The 22,065-nt window shown below is 39.4% G+C and overlaps 1 protein-coding gene across 1 annotated transcript in view; it reads right to left on the bottom strand.

Moving 5' to 3' along the window:
• Positions 1 to 22,065, bottom strand: part of LOC126334534 (DNA topoisomerase 3-alpha-like) — a 178,414-nt gene that overhangs the window by 130,610 nt on the left and 25,739 nt on the right. The window lies entirely within an intron of this gene.

Raw genomic sequence — 22,065 nt, 5'->3', positions numbered from 1 at the left:
ACTGCTTACTCCAAAGGTATTTTATGAATGCACCCTTTTTTTCCTATTAGTTACGTAAGAATTGAACCATTTTTCAGCCCTGCCAGTGACACCACAATTTTCTAATTTAATTAAGATTCACATAATCAAAGGCTTTTGACAGGTCACAGAAAATGCCAATACCCTCTAAATTGTTATCTAATGAATTAAGTACAAGGTATGTGTAAACAGCCTTCTATATCTCTGAACCCTTAAAGAACCCAAACTGTGACTTGGACAATATATTATTTGCAATCAGAAGATGCTTGAACTAAACACTTTCAACTATTTTTGAAAAATTCAGCAAAAGTGAAACTGTTCGATAGTTTTGTGGTGTCTCTTTAATCCCCTACTTGTAAAGAGGTTTAACTTCACAGCATATTTTAGCCAGTCTGGAAATGTTCTGCTGATAGGAAATTGATTACACAAACAACTTATAATAGAACTCAAATCACATGAGCACACCTTGATTAACTTTGTTGATATGTTAACATAACTACCACACTACTTCGATTTTAAGGACCTTATGATGATATTTTATCTTTGGGAGAAGTGAGTGTCATTTCCATTTTGCTGAAGTTATTTGTAGAGATTGGTCTCAAATATTCCACTGCACTTTTTACTGAACCTGATAACCCTAAGCTGTCAGTACCAGAAACAAAGTACCTGTTTAAGAGGTTCGCAGCATTACATATACTTATTACCAATCTCTCATTTGTTTTTAGAGCTATCTGTTCCTCTTCCTTTCTGGGGGAGGAGAGTGTAGGGGAGGAGAGGTAGGTGAGTAACTACAAAAGATTCACTGATGCTGGATACAAGTCACCATCATATTAAATTTTCCGGGGAGAATTTATAATTATGAGAAAAGGAAGTACTTCAGTTTTTTCTTAAAATGTTACAGAGCACAATACTGCATTTATAATCCACAGAGCCCCCCATGAAGCATAGACCTTGCCGTTGGTGGGGAGGCTTCCATGCCTCAACAATACAGATAGCCTTACCGTAGGTGCAACCACAACGGAGGGGTATCTGTTGAGAGACCAGACAAACGCGTGGTTCCTGAAGAGGGGCAGCCTTTTCAGTAGTTGCAGGGGCAACAGTCTGGATGATTGACTGATCTGGCCTTGTAACACTAACCAAAACGGCCTTGCTGATGTGGTACTGCGAACGGCTGAAAGCAAGGGGAAACTACAGCCGTAATTTTTCCCAAGGGCATGCAGCTTTACTGTATGATTAAATGATGATGGAATCCTCTTGAGTAAAATATTCCGGAGGTAAAATAGTCCCCCATTTTCGGATCTCCAGGTGGGGACTACTCAAGAGGATGTCATTATCAGGAGAAAGAAAACTGGCGTTCTACGGGTCGGAGCGTGGAATGTCAGATCCCTTAATCGGGCAGGTAGGTTAGAAAATTTAAAAAGGGAAATGGATAGGTTAAAATTAGATATAGTGGGAATTAGTGAAGTTCGGTGGCAGGAGGAACAAGACTTGGGAGCTGGAATTCAACAGTAGGAAAAGGAAGGGAAGGAAACACAGTAGGAGAATATGGATTGGGGCTAAGAAATGAAAGAGGAAGCCGCCTGGTAGAACATTGCGCAGAGCATAACTTAATCATAGCTAACACTTGGTTTAAGAATCATGAAAGAAGGTTGTATACATGGAAGAACCCTGGAGATACTAAAAGGTATCAGATAGATTATATAATGGTAAGACAGAGACTTCGGAACCAGGTTTTAAATTGTAAGACATTTCCAGGCGCAGATGTGGACTCTGACCGCAATCTATTGGTAATGAACTATAGATTAAAGCTGAAGAAACTGCAAAAAATTGGGAATTTAAGAAGATGGGACCTGGATAAACTGAAAGAATCAGAGGTTGTACAGAGTTTCAGGGAGAGCATAAGGGAACAATTGACAGGAATGGGGGAAAGAAATGCAGTAGAAGAAGAATGGGTAGCTTTGAGGGATGAAGTAGTGAAGGCAGCAGAGGATAAAGTAGGTAAAAAGACGAGGGCTAGTAGAAATCCTTGGGTAACAGAAGAGATACTGAATTTAATTGATGAAAGGAGGAAATACAAAAATGCAGTAACTGAAGCAGACAAAAAGGAATACAAACATCTCAAAAATGAGATCGACAGGAAGTGCAAAATGGCTAAGCAGGGATGGCTACAGGACAAATGCAAGGATGTAGAGGCTTATCTCACTAGGGGTAAGATAGATACTGCCTACAGGAAAATTAAAGAGACCTTGGAGAAAAGAGAAACACTTGCATGAATATCAAGAGCTCAGGTGGAAACCCAGTTCTAAGCAAAGAAGGGAAAGTAGAAAGGTGGAAGGAGTATATAGAGAGTCTACACTGGGGCGATGTCCTTGAGGACAATATTATGGAAATTGAAGAGAATGTAGATGAAGATGAAATGGGAGATATGATACTGTGTGAAGAGTTTGAAACAAGGCCCCGGGAATAGACAACATTCCATTAGAACTTCTGACAGCCTTGGGAGACCCAGTCCTGACAAAACTCTACAACCTGGTGAGCAAGATGTATGAGACAGGCGAAATTCCCTCAGACTTCAAGAAGAATATAATAATTCCAAACCCAAAGAAAGCAGGTGTTGGCAGACTGCAAAATACTAATGCGAATTCTTTACAGATGAATGGAAAAACTGATAGAAGCCGACCTCGTGGAAGATCAGTTTCGATGAAAGGGAAGCAGTGGTTGGGAAGGGAGTGAGACAGGGTTGTAGCCTCTCCCCGATGCTATTCAATCTGTATATTGAGCAATCAGTAAAGGAAACAAAAGAAAAGTTTGGAGTAGGTATTAAAATCCATGGACAAGAAATAAAAATTTTGAGGTTTGCCGATGACATTGCAATTCTGTCAGAGACAGCAAAGGACTTATAGGGCAGCTGAATGGAATGGACAGTGTCTTGAAAGGAGGGTATAAGATGAACATCAACAAAAGCAAAATGAGGATAATGGAATGTAGTCGAATTAAGTCGGGTGATGCTGCGGGGATTAGATTAGGAAATGAGACACTTAAAGTAGTATAGGAGATTTGCTATTTGGGGAGCAAAATAACTGATGATGGTCGAAGTAGAGAGGATATAAAATGTAGACTGGCAATGGCAAGGAAAGCATTTCTGAAGAGAAATTTGTTAACATCGAGTGTAGATTTAAGTGTCAGGAAGTCGTTTCTGTAAGTATTTGTATGGAGTGTAGCCATGTATGGAAGTGAAACATGGACAATAATAGTTTAGACAAGAAGAGAATAGAAGTTTTCGAAATGTGGTGCTACAGAAGAATCTACATCTACATCTACATCTACATGACTACTCTGCAATTCACATTTAAGTGCTTGGCAGAGGGTTCATCGAACCACAATCATACTATCTCTCTATTATTCCACTCCCGAACAGCGAGCGGGGAAAAACGAACACCTAAACCTTTCTGTTCGAGCTCTGATTTCTCTTATTTTATTTTGATGATCATTCCTACCTATGTAGGTTGAGCTCAACAAAATATTTTCGCATTCGGAAGAGAAAGTTGGTGACTGAAATTTCGTAAAATGGTCTCGCCGCGACGAAAAATGTCTATGCTGTAATGACTTCCATCCCAACTCGTGTATCATATCTGCCACACTCTCTCCCCTATAACGTGATAATACAAAACGAGCTGCCCTTTTTTGCACCCTTTCGATGTCCTCCGTCAATCCCACCTGGTAAGAATGCTGAAGATTAAATGAGGAGGTATTGAATAGAATTGGGGAGAAGAGGAGCTTGAGGCACAACTTGACTAGAAGAAGGAATCGATTGGTAGGATATGTTCTGGGGCATCACGGGATCACCAATTTAGTACTGGAGGGCCGCGTGAAGGGTAAAAATCGTAGAGGGAGACCAAGAGATGAATACACTAAGCAGATTCAGAAGGACGTAGGCTGCAGTACGTACTGGGAGATGAAGAAACTTGCACAGGATAGAGTAGCATGGAGAGCTGCATCAAACCAGTCTCAGGACTAAAGACCACTACAACAACAACAACAATAATCCAGGGAGATTGTTCCACGCGGTGGAGTTTGAGAATGTTTTTGTTTTACGGCTGGTATACTAAAGAAGAGAGATTTTGTCTTGTCGTTATGATCAGATGATAGGTGCTTGATCTCTGAAGCAAAATAATTTGTGTCTGCACAATGACAAGCAGGTGAAGTACACAAACATACAGCACTCCTGAAACTTTCCTTCTCATAACCATCCTAACTGGTCCTAGGAGGCACTGACATGGTCAAGTAGATAGCATCCATTCCCAGTAAGGGGAAGAAACACAGATCTTTCACTACACATGCTGTTTTGGATTACATAACACTAGTGGCCGTGGTAGAATCAAAGACTGACCAAATACTGCATATTCTGTGGAAAAATGTTCTGAATGTTTTGAAGAGATGACAGATGGTCTGAAATGGGTTCAGTCAAGTACATAGTTATAATTTTCATCCACCAGAGTACAATAGCAAACAAAAAGACATTCAAGAAACAGGTCAAGAGAATGTTTTTGTGAATTGTTCTGTTTATTTCTTGAAGGCTTTTTTTGTTTATTTATGTTTGTGCACTTTTGTATTTGCTTTTAGTAGTGTGAATGATGCATGGATGTGTCTTAAGTAAATATACACATTATTGGTCTACTAATGACCACTGTAGTGTGAGAAACTTTTAAGACAATGTGAATGCAGATGATGGGGAATTTTGTACCATAATATGTTAAGTAAGTTTGTGGTAAAAGGAAAGCTAATTCAAGTGCAAATGAAAATAGGTGATAATGTAAAGTTTAAAAAAATATCAGAATGTAAAATATTTATTTCGCGAAAGCGTACAGTTTGAAAGGGTGCTATTTGTTGATTGGTTAGTTATGAAAAGTGCGAACTAATGTGCAAGAATAATGTTTTTTTTTGTTGGTCTTAAAGAAAAGTGACCGAATGGAGTATCCTTCGCATGTCTTTTCTCTTGAAGATAGAGAATGCTTACAGCAGTCTAAGGAGACGGAGCCCAGCCTTTCAATGATACGGTCGTGTGTAGTATGAGCACTGAAGGAAGTTATAGTTTAACAATTTTAGTTGTCCTACATGCCTCAAAAGTGCTTTAAAGTGAAGGCATATTTATTCCGGTATGTTTTTAAGTACGGCTATTTTAAGTAATTTTGAGTATGAGAAAAGACAGTAATTCCGTATGGCATACTGATCAGATTGGTCACTAACAACCTGAGTGGATTAGGCACTGATAAACTTAATAGTGTGGCGAGCATTTCCATTTAAGAACAATCTGTGTTTAGTAGCTATACAGATTTTGGGAAATATATTATTATAAACTTGCTAATGTGAATGAAAGGGTTTGTGCATGACTGTGTTAGGACTGGCACAGGCTTGGAGTGAACATGTAATGCTGAACTTCAGAATATACTAAAGTTTTGCCATTATTTCCACCTTTACTTCCAAATTCAGACCTTTTCCTGAATTTTAGAATAGTTATGTTGTATGCAGCCTGGTGTGAGTCACCGAATGGTACGTTTCTGCTCGGCTTTCCTACCGGCGATCGCTGCAACAAGTTCACAGGTAGGTGCAGGTAAAAAGGACAGAAGGAACCATGCCACTGCACACGGTGCATCTGTGTTGGGAAAACAGTTAAAAAGCCGTAGTACAGATGGCATCACAATTGTATCAATGAGCAGCAGTATGGCAGGGCAGCGCTGCCAACTTACACGACAAGTGGGGACCATGAAATTGGTACGGCAGACGAAGGAGGTAGGACTCGCAGTTTCAGCATGCTGAGGCTGCAGCATTCAATGAATTGTTACATTTTGTGTGTGTGTGTGTGTGTGTGTGTGTGTGTGTGTGTGTGTGTGTGTGTGTGTGTTTTCACAGGTAGGTGCTGTAACCGCATCGCCACACCTGGTCTACAAGAATATGAATTAAGGACTGATTAACCTTGGATGAGACACTATTATTACCTAGAACTTCTTTACATTTTGTTTTAGGTCAGGCTTGTGCCTATCTGAACTGATGACAGGTTGTCACTCATGAAGCCAATGACATTATTTTTATCTTCAATTCTATCACTTACATAAAGCTTGAAGACACTGACATGAAGTGGTATTTATGGGAGGACAATATCAATGACATGTTATGAGGGAAAATCAGAAAGTAATGTCCAAAAATTTCATTACCAAAAAGTTTATAGGTAACAAAACAAAAATATCACAAATGAACTTACATCTTTTATCTACTTTTCTACATAGTCACTAACATTCTCAACTCATTTTTGCCATCATGCTGCCAGTGTCAATACGTTCCTTTCATAGGAGTCCATTTGGTTAGAGTATAGCCAAATACAGACTGCTGATTTCACTTCCACATCTGTCACAAAGCATAGGCTGGCCAGGAATTTCTTCATGGGACCAAACAGATGGAAGTCCGGTGGTGCAAGGTTTGGACTGTATGGTGGATTTTGGACCACCTCACACCCAAATCTGATGATTTTCTCACAGACAGGAGCAGCAACTGGGGGCGAGCATTGTCATGAAGAATTTCGACACCATCAGCATCATTGTTGTGGCATTTGTCAAAAAGGACATGATGCAATGTGACCAAAAATGTAGGCTGCAGCTTTCACAATGGTCCCGGGTTGAGAAACATCCACCAATAACACACCATGCATATCCCAAGAAACTGCCAATACAAGCACTTTCCTAGCAGACTGTGTCACTCTGAATTTGTCATACTGGGGACCAACACGTTTCCACAATGGAGGGCTGCTTGGTTTCGTACATGTATTGGTATGCTCATGACTCATCACAAGTGACAATTCCCTTCAGAAATTCGCGCCCTTCTGCAGCATAATGCGTTAAGTGATCCAGGCTTGCCATCATTTGATGGCCGTTCTGATTGTCTGTCAGGTTCTTAGGCAACCAACAAGCACTAATTTTACAAAATTCCAATGTGTCATAAATGATACTGTACACTGTACCATAGGAAATGTTGAACTGCTGCAATAAGGTTTGCAGTTGCAGCAAGTCATTCAAAATTACTGCCTCAATGGCTCTGACATTATATGGGGAGCAGCTGTTACCGGCCACCAGGGGCATGGTGAATCACTAAGGTTCACGTGGCCCTCTTCAAAGAGTGCACACCACCTGGAGACATTGCTACAGTCCACACTGTCATCCACATACACACCACGCATGTCTCCTGTGAATTTCACTTGATCTATGCCCCTTGGGCCCACAAATATGGAACAACACTTCGCTGCACTTCACAAGCTGTGTGTCATGTTTGTTTTGTAGTTCCGGGTTGTCTCGCTAGAGCTGCACACTAAAATACACAAAATACCTTCTGCAGCACAAATGTCAAACTATATCGCCATGAAATTTCAACATCAAAGCTGCAATACTGGGAGAGAAAAAAATCATTGTGCATTACTTTCTGTCCTCCCTCATATTAAGGGAATACTAGGGAGCCCATGACAGACCCCTGTGGAATTCATTATACTTTCTTCACATTTGCATTACCGTAAAAAACACACTGCTGTCTGAAACTTCTGGCAAATTAAAAAAGTGTGCCAGACTGGAACTTGAACCTGGGACATATGTCTTTCACAGGCAAGAAGTCTGCCGACTGAGTTATTCCAGCCTGGCTCATGACGACTTCCCCACCCCTACCTCACGCAAAAAAAAACCGCCTACTTCCACAAGTATCTTGGGTCATGAGTCATGTTTTGATAGCCCAGTCAGTAGATCACTAGTCCACTAAAAGCAAAAGTCCCAAGTTCGAGTCCTAGCAAACAGTTTTAATCTGCTGCAGAATAATAACTGGTTCTGAAAGTAATCCTCCAGGCCGTGGCTAAGCCTCTTTGCTCCAAGATCATTTCCTATAAAATTGCCTGTCCCAAAAGTTATGGAGAAGAACTTCTGTGCAGACTGGAAGTTAGGAGAGAACCACTCACAGAATAGGGATATGAGGTTATGTCATGAGTCATGTTTGGATAATTCAGTTGGTAGAACACTTGCAAGCAAAAGGCAAAGATTCCAGTTTCATGTCCCGATTCAGCACAAAGTTTTAGCCCCCAAGAACTTTTTAAGTTTGCACACACACTGCCCATAGGGTGAAAATACATTCTAAAAACACTGCAATCTGTTACTCAAGCAACTGCCATACCAATCCAGTTTACTACCTGCAGATTTTAGCTCTCGCATTTCTGTGAGTGGTAAGTCAATTATGATACACTCTTGTATCACAACTGTCTATGGCATAATTCAGTTCATCAGTTATCTTGATAATTGCAGTGTTTTTGCTATGCTATTAATGAAAACAAGACAGATACTTATCATCAAAGTTGAATGTGCCTAAGTACAAAGTTTCACATATGTCTGCCTGTGTCTGTATATGTGTGTGTGTGTGCGCGCGTGAGTGTATACCTGTCCTTTTTTCCCCCTAAGGTAAGTCTTTCTGCTCCCAGGATTGGAATGACTCTTAAAACCCAAATCCTTTTGTCTTTCCCTCTCCTTCCCTCTTTCCTGATGATGCAACCTTGGGTTGCGAAAGCTTGAATATTTGTGTGTGTTTTTTATTGTGTCTATCAACATACCAGCACTTTCTCGTTTAGTAAGTTGCAGCATCTTTGTTTTTTATATATAAGTACTAAGTCAGTTTATCATGAACCTTATATTCCACAGTTTTGGACAAAAAGGGCAAAGTGCTGATTGGATAGTAATCACAAGATGACTGAAGGTTATACTGATTAGAGATAGGTTGAACTATGCTTTGTTTCTGTTATGTACACTTTACCAGTTGGTCATGACTAGTAGCCTACTATTTGCAAAATTTTTTACTGTGTTATGCTGATAATACCATTATAGTTTGTTTTGTTGTGTTTACTGGTAATGATTTTTAAGTGGAAAGTGTGTGTCTGATAGATATATTGTATGGGAATTCAGACAAGTTACAGTTTATTCCAGCATAACAGCTAGTTGGTGCAGAAAAAAATCATTGAGTTCACCAGCTGAAAAATACAAAATAGTTTTTGATTTTATCTTTCCAACATCAAGACTATGATGCTTTGTCCACATAATCGTATGGCTTACCTCTGCAAACAACGGAAAAACATGTCTGATTTTGGCATTGCATACATATTGTTTTACCCCATTACAGCGTGTTTCACATTCTTTGTCACATTCTGATGTCAATATTACTTAAAACATCTGTAAGCAGTATCACTATTATTCATTTATTTCACATAACATGAAAAAGAAACCTATTCTTACTCAAATTGTACATGTGGTGCATCTGCTGTAAGTAAAGAGCCATGATTGTATCAGTAAGTTCATTAACATTGCTATCTATTGAGGGCTCTCTGCTTTGTTTCTGCTGCTACTAAATTTCTAAACTGTACACTGTTGCTGTATCACAGACTATTAATTTACTTTTTAATCCTCCATCAGGCACAACTCTGGGACTCTCTGAGTTCAAGCAAATGTGCCCGCCAGGCACAAATTAGGAAATCGCTCGTTATCTTAGATTATCAATTTTAATGCCTTAAACATATTCAGTGCTTTCCATGGTTATGCGTAGAAACAGAACAGGCAGATCACATGGTGATTTTTTTTTTTTTCCGTTCTTGGTATGACATCTGTGACCGATTTCTGTAGTGCAGGTGGTGCATCTATGTCTTTTGTGATAAGGTAGAGGTAGCAACATCTTTTGATTTTCAATAGAGAGGGATCTTTCCATACAATTTTGCAGGCTAGAGTGCATTCCAATGTTTTTCAGTTTCTTCTCCATGAACCAAGTGAAGGGCCAATATTTTTATGTACATTCTTCTACATACAAGGTGCATTCCATAAGTAATGCGACTAAATTCATAAAAAATCATTTATTGAATATATTCGCACAAATAATCAAAAATTTTCAAAATAGCACCCTCTTGCATAGCGACACTTATGGAATGTCCTTTAGAGCTGCTGTAACATGCACCTGGATGCTTTCAATCGTGTCTCAATGTTTTCCTTTCACGACTCCTTTTAACCAACGAAGCAAAAAAACGTCAGCGGTAGCCAGGTCAGGACTGTAGGGAGGCTGGGGAACCAAGGGGTCTTGGTCCTGGCCAGGAAGTCGTTGACAATGAAGGCATTGTGACTCGGCATGTAGTCGTGGTGAACTTACACTTGATGTCACTTCAGCAACACAAGACCGTACTCAAAAATCCACGACTAATCATGAGTGATAACTGAGTTTAAAAAATGAGGGTAATTTTCACACATTTCCAATATTTCTCAGCACCGAAGCACTTGCATGTGCTTGTGTTCATCGGTCCACACTTTTGGGACGAGTTTGGCACACACCTTTCTCATGTTCAAATCTTCGGTCACAATGTTTTTAGAGTTTGTGCTATCAACTGAAGGCTCAGCGTCTGTCAGAGTTCAAACAATCACGCCCACGCGTCACATTTTCGTCGACTTGTGCGGTTAATGGCCATCCACTGCGAGGTCCATCGGTGATCTCCTCTCGGCCCTCCATGAACGACTTGTGCCATGAAAAAACTTGTGATTTGGCCAAGCAATGAGTCCCACAGGCATGCTGAAGTAATTGAAATTTTACTGTGGTGGACTTCCCAAGTTTAATGCAAAATTTGATAGCATACTGTTGCTCTACAGAATGATCCATTGTACCATGTTACATAAACTCAAAACGGGGTTGACGGAAACATACATCCTGACTTTCTGGCAGCTCGCAACCAAATGCGACAAAGAGCGTTTTGAAGCTAACACCCCCCTCCACTTCGCCCAGCCAGTTACAGCACGCTGTGGTGTACTGTTGCGTCAGAAAAAAATTGGTCACATTACTTATGGAATACACTCTGTAGTTTCTCCAGTTAATTTATAAAGTAAATAACCAAGGAATTGATACCAACCACATTCAACATCAAGCACTCAGTATTATTAACACAATAATATTCTGTCAATTTGTTGCACATTAGTGCAAGGCCAAGAATGGCACAGTATTTAGGTCTGGGAGGCATCAGTTAGAACACTGCCTTCAGAAGAAACTTGTGGAAGCTTGATGATACAGATGGGTATCGTGTTTGAGTTGCTTGGCTTGCAAAAAGTAAGCAGAAATTATGCAAAATGGGCAAAACAAATTCGAGAAGCTCTTTGCAAACATTGAAAGCAATCAATTAAAAATTACACAAGTGAAATTTGTATTTTACCTACTACAACAAATAAAACAATTATGCTGGCTGACAACTTACATTGTGCCAATTGATGCAAGATAAATAAATGTAAACACCCCCTGGACAGCTGTGCTGGTCTTATCTGCTAGTTCTGAGAAATGCTACATGCTGATCAATTTGGAACTTCATTTCTTCAAAACACAACATTGTGCTCTCCTATACATCTTCTGGTCCACTTTCAATTTTCTATAATTTACCTTTTTTGTTTCTCTGCATAAATTTATTAGGAGCAAACAGAATTTCTCTTAGTCTCAGCAGGAACTGACATGTTTTGCTCAATACCACCCTTAGACTGAACAATATATTGAAGGAGTGTCAATATTCTTACAGCTCTGCAGTCTTCCTCAATATACTGTGCATATCATCAATATCAATCTCGGATAGTATTATTAATGTGCAGCATCAACAAGTGCAAAATATTTTAGTCCATATATGCTTATTTTTGAGGCAAATGTACTGCTTATCTTCAAGCAATAGCTCTTCTGACAATTTTCCATGAACTTTTCAAACATTTCACAAGTCAGAGCAAGGCATTCTAATTATTTCTGTTGGGTTCCAGTTGTTCAGACACCAAAGCGAGGGCAATTTATCAAGGTCTTAAGCTGTTTCAGATTCATCACAAGACTTAATTATTCAACACCACCACTTTCGGTCCTTCAGACTTCCACCAAACTTGTATGATTCCCACTATACACTCCTGCTAGGTACAACAAGGCAATGAAAGCCCATAGTTCAATGCAATCTGTAGAACAGATGTCCATCTCTCTGGAGAAACAACCTTCAGTACTGTGAGTATATTGATTTGTGTATCTGTTACAATCAAAGCAAGTATGTCATCAGCAAACAAATTATTCCAATATTCAACTGCAGTTTACATGTTCTTTGCACTTCTTACAACTCCAAGGAGATGCCCGATGATATGAGATCCCTTGCAAATGGCCCCCCTCCCCTCTTCAAATTCATCAGCCCTCATCATCTTCTACCGTTAGTGAATCACCTTCATGTTCTCCAACCTCATCTTGGGAATCAGTGTCAACACACTGCCTGAAAATCCTCAGACACCAAGAAGTCCTCCTTGTCATTGCAGATCAGAAAATTTTGTATTACTTAAAGATTACTTGAGTTAGAAACATCATAGTACAGGGTGAGCACAAAGTTTTGCCCTGATTATAACAATTTACTACAGAGTAACCGTTTGATAGTAAGTTACATTTTTTTTTAACTACTTATGTTAGTAAACCTCAACGTATGCTCCCTCGGTAGCTCGGAGAATGTCGAGGCAGTATTCTAATTCCCGCCAGGTGTTTCGTAACATGTGTTCTGTCATAGTACCCACAGCAGCTTGTATCCTAGCCTTCAGTTCATCATCGTCAGCAATTGGTGTGACGAAGACTCTGTCTTGATACAGACCCAGAAAAAAAACTCAAGGGGCGTAATGTCCGGAGAGGGGAGTAATGTCCGGGTAGGTGGATTGGAAGGAACGGTCCACCACCCTGGCCACCCCGCTCTCCAAACATTCTGCCTAGGTGGATTGGAAGGAACGGTCCACCACCCTGGCCACCCCGCTCTCCAAACATTCTGCCCCTTAACTTTCTTTTCTGGGGCTACATGAAGAAGAGAGTCTTTGTCACACCACTGCTGACGTCGACGAACTGAAGGCTATGATACAAGCTGCTATGGGTACTGTGACAGAACACATAACTTATTATGTCAAATGGTTATTCTGTTATAAATTTTTATAATCAGGGCAAGACATTGTGCTCACCCTGTATTTCTGAGACATATCTGCAGAAAATCTGCAGCATCACAGAGAGAATACTAGAATAAATATCTTCATGCACAATTTGTCTGTAATACCGAACTCAAAATTCTATATGTATTACAAACTATTCACAAACTTCATATTGCTCATCCATCAAATGAGGAAAATAACACATCTGATGAAAATGAAGAGAAAATACGAATCTCCACAAGCAGGGTGTCTTCAGGTGCAATGAGTTTGTGAGGCCATGCAGGTCACACTTAACTTCCCACCAGGTTCATGTGATAACTAATGGAGAGGGTTGTGAACAGCATCTAAAGAAGGCATAGCAGTGGTGCATCACACACCACCTAAGAGGGAGACAAAAACAAAAACACATCAGTTATGCCTGTCAAGCTAACAGAGCCCAACAAACAGTGAAATATGTAAATATAAGAACTGAAGAGATGGGGAATGTGGAAGAATGAATAAAAGAAATGTGAGACTGAGCTGACATAGTTTCTTACCATGTTTAATTATTAGGCCTTACCTGTGAAATAAATGTATATTGACTTTTCTTTCTGAAGCTAAATACCATGAGAAAACAGAACAAAATGAGACAAGGGTGCATGCACAGTTTACTAACTGCCATATAACTTAACTGCAGACATAAAGTCAAACAATGGAAACTCCATGTTGGAATATCAACAGTGTAGGAAAAGACAGACTGCTGCTTACCATAAGGATGACACATTAAGTCACAGACAGGCACAATTAAATGACTCTCATATATTAGCTTTCAGCCACAGCTTTCATCAGAAAAAGAAAGAAATACACGCCATTAATTCACACACGTAAGCACACCTCACACACACATGATCACCAACTCCGGCAGCTTGGACCAGAATGCAACTGTCATGTGGAATGGAAGCAGCAATCTGAAGGGAGCGGGGAAGAGAAAGGGATGGCAGTGTACAGGTGGTGGGAGAGAGGAGCCATGTCTGGCGGAGTGTGCAGGGACCCCACTGCCATGGGAGGTTGTGGGGCAGGGAGGTTGGGAAAACGGAGTGAAAAAGGAGAGGATTGGGAAAAGATGGATGGGTACATTGGCAGAGGGCGGCACACAAAGATGGTGGGAAATGAGAATGTGTTGGGATGGAGGGGTGGAAACTGTTGCTTGGAGGGTGTGGGGACAGTGTGTTACCATACTATTCCTCATTTGAAGTGAAGGTATACAAACAAATCTGCAGCACAGGTAGGGGTACTAAAGTAGCAGTGCCTTTTTACTAAAGAAGTAAGCCATTTCTACACACTGCTGGACCATGCATTACGTCCCCTCTCGGAAAATGTTGATTGTCAGCAAACATTATTGCACACCTTTTGCATAATTTATGTTCACTGCTATAATTTAAGAAGCTAGAAAGTATTATTAAATTGAATACTAAAATTGGAAAATCTAAATGTATATTGTGAAAAAGAAACGTGTTATTAATGGATGAATCTATTGTTAACCCCACCATCTACTGTTACCAACATCCATTGTTGGTTGGTGACAAGTATTAATTTAAGTGCCAGTTCGAGATACGAGCTAGCACCAACATTGAGGTATCCAAGAAACACTCAAAAAAACATACCAGAAAATGAGAAAGAGCAGTTTGCTGGAATAATGAAAAAGTACATAACTACTATTGAATCTAAGAAGCATGCTGTCAACATGCTAAAATGGAAAAAGAATGCTTGGGGAAAAATACAAGTTAAATACAATGAACAAGCTCTAACACAAACATCATAAGAGCAGCTTAAAGTAATTTGGAATGACAGGAAAGCGAAAGCAAAGAAAATGAAAGCTCAATGTAATCGAGAACAATTTCAAACTGGCAGTGGAGTAGGTGAGACGAAGATCGACGTCATAAGCCAAAGGTTGTTGATATGATCCCACAAGTTTTCGAAGGGATAGCTGGAGTTAATGACAATGACACATCTGAAGATAATGTGATACTTTCAAGCAACTTCGATGACGATAACTGTTCAGAAGGTAGCAATGAAACTGCTGAAAGTGGAACTTTATCCCATAGTCATGAACCTCGGGCTGCATTCTCTGATGGGAGCTTATCAGAAGAAGTGCCCAGCAAAAGAGGAAGAGAACATGTGGTTAGAGTGAAGAACCAAGAGTTGCTGAAAAAAGCAGACGAGCTTCATTCCTAAAAATGTATTTAATACAAGTGTAACACAATGCAAAAATGTTTTTAATAGAAAGATGAAGAGAAATCATGAAAAAAGAGCACCACCTTGAAATGGAAATTACAAATAAGTTCAACAACACAAAACATATTTTATTTCCTTGATATTTTTTTTCAAATGGTTAATATGTTCTTGTTTATTGATGGCATAATATTTGTGCTTATCTTTTCAGGATCGCTATTAATTTTTGTTGATACCACATTCTAATATTTATCTGAATTTGCAATATTATAAAAGAAATCTTTTATTCTTCTTCTTCTGTTTTTTAGAAATAATTGAAAACTCATATGACTTTGTAAACTCAGTTAAGAAATAAAATGATAATGTTAATCCTCTAAAAAAAACATATCCCATAAAATTACACATAAATAAAATGAGCCACTTTTCACTGCAAAAGTGACAATCTGATGGCTTATTTATTCATTTAAGAAGAAAAAGTCTATACTATTCTATAATTTTACTACCAAATTAAGTAGAAGTTTAATTAAAGTAATTAAATATAACAGAGCTTTTGACAGCTTGGCCTGCAGCACCTGCTTCTGGCTGAAATACACATCTTTCAGTGTAATTCACTCCACAGCATCTTGGTGAAACACATTTCTGGCTTCTATTCCAAAGTTGTGCAGAATTGCAGCAGCCACAATAACATTCCCAATACTTGTTTGGTTTAAATCACATTGTTTTCATGAGAATTTGGAAACGTTTGTTCCACACACTGATGCTCGCTTTATTACACATTTGGTAGCAATATGGGCTCCATTGTAGCACTGTTCAGCTCCTGTATGGGCTCGGAACACAGGTGTCAAAAGATGTTTGGACAGAGCATATCCACTATTTCCAACAAGCAACCCATCATACTGTCCATTTTCAAATTCTGCAGCAACTCCATTACTGTCCCAAATGCGTGCATCGTGCACGGTTCCCGGCCAGTGGCTTACCACGTTCAAGATCTTCATATTCGCAACACAGATGATTTTTGCATTGATAGAAAGGAAATTCTTGTGATTTCTGTATAGTTCTGTTTGTGCTCCAGAAGGACAAAGTATGGGTATAGTACACAATCTATGGCCCCTATGACATTTGGGACTCCACCAGTTTGATAGAATTCCCTTTTGTTCCTTGATATATTTTCTTGGGCCTGTAGCATGGTCACATACAGTGGCTTTAAGGCAACTAAATTGTTTAACATACTGTTAAAAGCTCTTCCAGCAGTAGTACAATGGATATTAATGAGATCCCCTGCTACAATTTGATAAGTACCAGAGCAAAAGGTTCACAGTCCACAAAGAAGTTGCAGCCTAAGAGACACAAAGAACGGTTTCTGTCAGAATTATGCTTCAGTAGCTGCTCCAGCATACCAAGCAGCAACTCAAAAGACTCCTTACGAAACCCAAATCGCTCTTTGAAATCACTGTCACTATATGTCACAAATGGGTCTCTTCTCTCTCTATTACAACCCTCATTCTTGGGATGTTCACCTCTTCCTCAATCTCCATCTATTCTCCATAGTCCAGGTAATCCACAGAATTCAACAATCAAAATACACAACTCAAAGATCGCACGATACACTCTTACTTTACTCCTACTACTGCCTAGAAGTAAATTTTGGTCTTATTTCCTCCTTAAGCTGCTAACATAGTAGTGTACTCTTCAATGGTTCTCTCCGCCAGCAATGAAATAAAATAACTTACTTCGGAAGTAAATGAAAAATTTACTCCTGGAGTAATTTACTCCTTTAGTTAAGTAATATACACTGGAAGTCACCAATTTCCTTCTCTCTTAGTAACTTACTACTTTAGTTTCACTTACTCCTGGTTGGTGCTCGCCACCCTAAGCCTCCCCCAATCCCAACACCTCGTCACAAGGATCGTATCCCTGTGGAAGACCAAGGTGCACGACCTGTCAATCTATCCACCTAGCTCATCCTATTCCAGCCCTGTCACAGGCTTATTCTACCCCATCAGAGGCTGGTCCACCTGTGAAAGCAACCATGTCATAAACCAGCTCTACTGCTGTCAATGCACCGGTTTTTATATTGGTATGACTATCACCAGATGTCCACCAGGGTGAAAAGGTGCTGTCAAACTGTGGCCCTGTGGCACAACAAGCAACTAAACATGATGTGCATGATATGAATGGCTGGTTCACTATCTAAGACATCTAGATCCTACCCTCCACCACCAGCTTTTCTGAACTGTGCAGATGGGAGTTATCCTTGCAGCAGATTCTCTGTTCTCATAATTATCCCAGCTTCAACCTATGGTAACATACTGTCCCCTGTGAGGTAACGGAAGAGTTGCGGCACCCTGGAAATATTCTAAGTTCAGAGTTGGCGGCCACCACTCGGGCCACATGGCACAGCCGAGCTCATTAGCATCCGCGTGGTGTCTCACAACAGCCAGAGCACGTGGCTGGGAATTCCTTGGTGACACTGTGCGCCGGGAGGGCCAAAGATGGCGGACTTTGTGAAAACTTAATAGCAGACACTTCACAGTTCGTATAGAAATTAATAGTAGCCAAATGAATTGTGATACCTCATAAAGAAACATGTACATTACCATTATTACCATGATGATTCTGATGGTGTAATCAGATTTTTAATATATTTATTAGTTTAAAGTTCAGTATCTCATCACCAAATAATTTCCAAAATGTAAATGGTTCATCCCATTTCGTTGATCTATGTGTCTTTAGAAAGCTGTTAGTGTAAACCTAAATTGGTATGAATTACAGGCACGTAACTAAAATAGCACATGAGTTATTGTAGGTCAAAGTGGCCGATTACTATTGATCGCATCAGGCCCGAAGCACTTCACAGTTACACAAAAAACGGTAGCAGCATGATTATAAATATATTTATTCATCTATGTCTTTGTTTATATCTGATATACACCATTCATGAAGAAATTGGTTAAATATTTACTGTGTTATAGAAAGCACAGAGCGTTTAAAAATGTCTTCGCAGGTGGCATTTTCGTAATAAGATATTACTGCAATACCATCATCTTACATATAAAGTACATAACAAAGAAAGTATGCGCATGCACACATGTATGCACGCATGTGCGCTCGCACTCTCCCCCCCCCCCTCCCTCCCTCCCTCTCTCTCTCTCTCTCTCTCTCTCTCTCTCTCTCTCTCTCTCTCTCTCTCTCGCCCCCTTCGTTGCCTTCCACCCCCCCCCCTCCCCACCTAGCATTAATTGTGTACAGAATAACAGCATTTGCAAGAAAGCTCCACATAGGCAGCACAAAGATATATGTAGCCTACAAACCTGGAGGATGTGTTGCCTTTTACTACTCTTATCAGTATTATTACACATTTAGGGACATGAAAAATTTGCATTTTGTAATAAATGCAAATACAGATGGGAAGTCTGCCTGAAAATGTAAAAATGCAACATTACCTAATAGATGCTATTTCACAGCTAATTGTACCCAGATGAACTATTTTATCAGAAGTAATTTGAAATAGCTTTATTTTGTGCATACAACTATCAAGCATGTAATCTGTTTTCAATTACTGGTATAGCACATCGTTGGCAAAGGTCAGTTTTGAAAGATGTGTATTAGAACGTATCTGTAAAATAAAATGTGCATGAATGCAACACGGTATCAGTGTGCTTGACGCACTGGTGCCACACCAATTATGGATGTTGGATGGTCTGTTTAAGATACATGCCACATAATGCATTGTACATAGTACACATTCATGGGACCTATCATCTTACAACAAAGAAACATTTACATTTACCTCCCAGTTAAACTGTTATAATGCAGATGTCTTTTTAATGTGGCAGTTTTTAGGGAGCAAGTGTTCTGAATTTCGGTTGTGTTGAGTACCGTTAGAAGTCAGGCCTGGACTACCTCGTTTATGACACTGCCAATTTCAGCAAGCAGTTGAGCAGTAGCCGTTAAGAGAATGCTTTGTGTTATGCACTGCTCATTGTTTTTCTTCTCTTATTTTGAAATGAGTTAAGAGATTAATCCTGGCCCATCTTGTAGTTCGATTATGAACCTCACAACACCAGAGGAGATCAGCGATCCCTGTGACTATGTTACTTTCCCAGAAATGCAGAATATGGGTGTCAGATGCTGACCTGCAAGGAGGAGCTGGGGCTCCACTGCTCCACACCCCTCTGGCAGTCATAACTCTAGTTTGTTACATTAGTGGCCAACTGCCTGCTTATAGTGTCCACACTGTGCACTATAGTGACAGAAAAACAATGCCTTTAAACATATTTCAACCATGTTGAAATTTTTCACCTTACATACAAATAAGAGTTATTTTTGGTTTTGCTTCTATGCTCAATACCTTGTTGGTTCCATCTCTAATGTTGTCAAGTGTGGGTTGAATGCACACAAAAGAACGAAATTAATATTCTGCACATTTGTAAATATGAAATTGGATGGGGAAAAAGTAATGACAAGAAACACCCTAAATCAGTGAAGCACTAAATACACAGGCAGAAAAGTGCTGCAGCTTCACAACAGAAACAATCATTTGTTGAAAGAAACAGAGCCAAAAGAAGAAAACAAGCAAAGACCATTACAGAAAAAAATTGTTCAGGTTTTTGTGAAAGCAAACATTCCAGTCAGAAAGATCCGCAATCATCAAAAAGTTATTTCAAAGTAGTGAGGCATTGTCTTTAGGTACACGTAGCGACAACCTTTCCATCTTGTACGTCTGACCATTTAAAAAGATTCCAAGACTTACCAAGCGGGAAAGCGCCGGCAGACAGGCACATGAACAAAACACACAAACACACACACAGAATTACGAGCTTTCGCAACTGGCAGTTGCTTCGTCAGGAAGGAAGGAAGGAGAGGGAAAAATGAAAGGATGTGGGTTTTAAGGGAGAGGGTAAGGAGTCATTCCAATCCCGGGAGCGGAAAGACTTCCCTTAGGGGAAAAAAAGGACAGGTGTACACTCGCGCACGCACACGCACACACACACACACACACACACACACATATCCATCTTGTGTCTGTGTATGTGCAGATGGATATGTGTGTGTGTGTGTGTGTGTGTGTGTGTGCGTGCGCGAGTGTACACCTGTCCTTTTTTTCCCCTAAGGGAAGTCTTTCCGCTCCCGGGATTGGAATGACTCCTTACCCTCTCCCTTAAAACCCACATCCTTTCATTTTTCCCTCTCCTTCCTTCCTTCCTGACGAAGCAACTGCCAGTTGCGAAAGCTCGTAATTCTGTGTGTGTGTTTGTGTGTTTTGTTCATGTGCCTGTCTGCCGGCGCTTTCCCGCTTGGTAAGTCTTGGAATCTTTGTTTTTAATATATTTTTCCCATGTGGAAGTTTCTTTCTGTTTTATTGACCATTTAAAAAAAAATTTAAAAAAATGTAAATTTTGCTGAAAATATATGCTACATTTTTAGATCCCTACACATTATTTAAAAAAGTGTCACATACAAATAAATAGAAGAAACCTGCTTCTTGAACTTGAGACAAAATAAGCTCCAAACATTTAAAAAGATTAGAAGATTACTAATATATCTATTTGTTACAAATCTAAATGTAGTTTCCAACTGTACTGTGAAAGCTCAATGGCAACATAAGAAGTACATTGAGGAAGCTATTGTAATAAATAAGATGACAGTATTCATGTACAAGTTAAACTTCAATAACTTAGCAAAAAGATGGGTATAAGTTAGAGTGTTATATTATATCTTTCTTAAAGTACGCATACAAGTGGGTAAACCATTAAGAACAAACTAAAATTGCATGAGGAATAATAAGACTGTAGCTGTCTTAGCAGTTTTTTAAAAAGAACTATGGTATTGCAACCACCAGTGAAAAAGCCAACAGCGGAAAGTGCTGACAAAGCCAGAAGAACAATAACTGAGCTGCATAAATGAGTACAGATACAAAAAACACCTCGAAGAACAAAAAGGTAATGTAAACAACAATGATAAAAACACATAAATAACAAACATTAGAAAAACAAGTGGCAAATATAGTTTTTTTTCTCCAAATGTTGAGATCATCAATACAGCAAAGAGGTAGAAGATACTAACAAAGGTGGGACCAAGGAGAAAATACAATTTTAAAATGCATAATGTTGGATTACAAATGTATTCATTGAAAAAAAAATTAACTGAAGTAAAATCAATATGACTGGTACAAAGATTTTTGTACATGAAGTTTCTGAAGTTTTCTTGGCATAACTGACTGATGGTCTACTTCATGGGTTTGTGTACAGATACACAAGTTGACAATCCTATTTTATGAACAACCATTTTATGAGTGACCTAGCTGTCTCCTTTGTGTACTCTGAGTAGTAGTCTCGTATGTGTTCACTGCCTGGACTGACTGGCAGAGCACCTGATGAATACAACAGAGTCAATTGTCAAAATACAGAGTGCAAAATGGGACAATCAACAACAAAATGTTGCAAAAAGAAGAGTGTAAAGGTAAATACAAAAGTCAATCAGAAAATGCTCTCAACAAGAGAAATATAAAGATGAATGTTATTTGAGAAATTAGTTTTTATGATCATTGTTAATTCATAAGTTGCTTCAGTTATGAAGCAGTTTTTCTTCTGTGCAAATGGTACTTAAACAAATAATTCAAATTAAATTGCAGATTGATGATAATGTTTGGTTTGTGCAGCGCTCAACTGCGCGGTCATCAGCGCCTGTACAAAGTCCCAATTTTTACGCTGTCCAGTTGTTTTACGCAATACAATTTAGACACTGTCATGAATGATGATAATGATGATGAAATGATGAGGACAAACACAAACACCCAGTCCCTGGGCAGAGAAACTCCTCAACCCGCCCG

The sequence above is a fragment of the Schistocerca gregaria genome, chromosome 2, assembly GCF_023897955.1.
Source record: "Schistocerca gregaria isolate iqSchGreg1 chromosome 2, iqSchGreg1.2, whole genome shotgun sequence".
Taxonomy (NCBI): Eukaryota; Metazoa; Arthropoda; class Insecta; order Orthoptera; family Acrididae; genus Schistocerca; species Schistocerca gregaria.
Note: the sequence above shows the minus strand (reverse complement) of the source record. Positions and strands in the feature narration are given on the sequence as shown.